Source organism: Amblyomma mixtum, chromosome 7, assembly GCF_055824585.1.
Source record: "Amblyomma mixtum isolate Tamu chromosome 7, ASM5582458v1, whole genome shotgun sequence".
Lineage (NCBI taxonomy): Eukaryota > Metazoa > Arthropoda > Arachnida > Ixodida > Ixodidae > Amblyomma > Amblyomma mixtum.
This window is the reverse complement of record NC_143018.1, coordinates 94,515,263-94,517,449: the sequence shown is the minus strand read 5'-3', so window position 1 is coordinate 94,517,449 and position 2,187 is coordinate 94,515,263. Positions and strand designations below refer to the sequence as shown.

General features: G+C 50.6%; 1 pseudogene; it reads left to right on the top strand.

Moving 5' to 3' along the window:
• The first annotated feature begins 561 nt into the window (after positions 1 to 561).
• LOC149336887 (uncharacterized) lies at positions 562 to 1,862 on the top strand (annotated as a pseudogene).
• The last annotated feature ends 325 nt before the right edge of the window (positions 1,863 to 2,187 follow it).

The following is a 2,187-nucleotide window of genomic DNA, read 5'->3' as shown; positions in this document are numbered from 1 at the left end:
GACCGCGTTTTCTCCGTGTAACATGAAAAAAAAAAACAGGAAGCTGGAACAGCGCGTAAATTGTATTGCGTTACGCATTCTATCATACTGCCATCTCCGAAACCTTCGCTAGAGTGTGGTATGATATTGCCGCGTCTACAACAATAGCCGCTCGGCGGCTGTTCGGCACGCAGCTCGTGCGACACGCTGTTCGCTTCTGAAGAAGAAGAAACTGGGTGTTCCACCCTGGCCGCCTCGGTGTGCTGTGGCATCTTCTCAGTGTTAGCGTTCCTCTGCCGTCTAGACGCGGCGCTAACAGTACCAACTGCTACGTGACAATATATTAAGCAATGATGGACTTGATGAATCAAGATATGAAGAAGATTAGCCATGATCAAATTAGTACAGTTCGTAGAGTTGGCCAACGAGCGCAATACGGGGAAATCATAAATTTTGTTCATTTCGGGAAAGTATTGTTTGTTGCTGTAATTTTGTGTCTAAAATAACTACATACTTATTTATTGTGTTTTTAAGAAATGAAAGGCATTCTTCCACGCTTTCTGTGCTTGTCGAGAACGATGCCTCCCTACTGTCATATTGTTATGTGACGGAAAGCCCGACAACGAAAGGACTACGTAACATATGGCGATAGAATGATTTATTAGCGGCGGGCCCAGCGCGAGCTCCACGTGCACAGTGTTCTGGAACACTGTACCTCCATGCCACGCCACTGCTCACTTCGTCATCCTCTAATACGTGGCACTACCCGGTGCTAATGATCGATCATGCATCCCTACGAAGGCTACAAGAAGTTTCAGCTGTCCTCTAGCTCCAAAGACTCTACGATGCTAACGGTACGATTCCCCAAGAAGCTGTGGAAGATCTTGAATGAATGCAAGTCCGGAGCTATTTCTTGGTCCGCCGACGGCAAGGATGTAGTGATAGAGTACGGCAAGTTCCAGGCACAGTACCTGAACAGACGACAAGACATATTCAAAACCAACAATATCAAGAGCTTCATAAGGCAACTCAATCTGTACGGGTTCCGCAAGGTCAGCCCTCCGTGCAACGTCATTTGTGCCAACCAGCATGACGGTGCCGACGTGCATGTGTTCCGGAACGACTCCTTCCTACGAGGCCGGCCTGACCTACTGTCACGGGTGACTCGCAAGGGCGGAGTGACCAGGCCGAGAGCCCTGCTGCACGCATACGGCGGTTGCTCGGCAAAGCTGCTGCCGCACCACAACGGCCACCTGGTCCGCGGTCTCTGTGCTGAGGGTCGCAACCTGCCACGTCACGGCCATAGTGATGGGTGCAACCGTGCAGTGAGGCCGCCAGTTGCTACGGTCAATCCCCTGTCTGTTTTACCGCCGGAGCTCATAGGCTGCCGGTACAACAGTGCCCACTGCGATAGAGTGGCGTGCTGCTCAGCGGGGACAGACAGCGAGGCAGCCCCCACCACCAACGAGCAAGAGGTTGCAGCTGTGCAGCGCATCATGCATGGTGCTAGAAACGAAGTGTACGCACCTAATGGAGACATGAGGACACTGCTTGACCCTAATCAGGCACCGACGGTGGTGCTGCGCTACCAGGACGAGCGTGCCCGGACACCACCACTCGAGGAATCTTTAACACTACGTTCGATGAATGCCTACCTGACCGATGAGAGCACACCCGATCAACTCAACGGCGTTCTAATGACGGACGACTCTCTCTCTCAACAGGCAGAAGTCATATATCTAGCCGTGCAGCACCCAGGTGTCCAGAACGTGGCCTTGTCGCGTGCAGGTGTCCAGGAGGCAGCCAACTGGCACCCACCTGTCGAGCAGGCGGACAACTGAAACCCTTCACCTCCACCTAATGCTACGTCACGGCAATCCTGATGAAGACAGGACTGTATGATAATATGTTCGAATATAATTAAATATGGTTTTAAGCGGAAGCCTTTAATGCCTCATTGTTGTCAGTAGGAGTTGTCGGCAGAAATGTCACGCATTTCAGTTGGTCGAAATGGTCATGACGTCACAGTGCGCGAATTTGAACTGAGCCAATTGTACTTTGCCTAGTATCGATGCAACCAATTCAAGGGATGGCATAGTGATGCTCCAGGTGAGTGGGAATGAGTTTAGTTAATTAGTTAATTAACGAATTACCCTAATTAAAGTTTCTAGTCCGACCAGACAAAGAAATCAAGCAAGAAATTGGTCG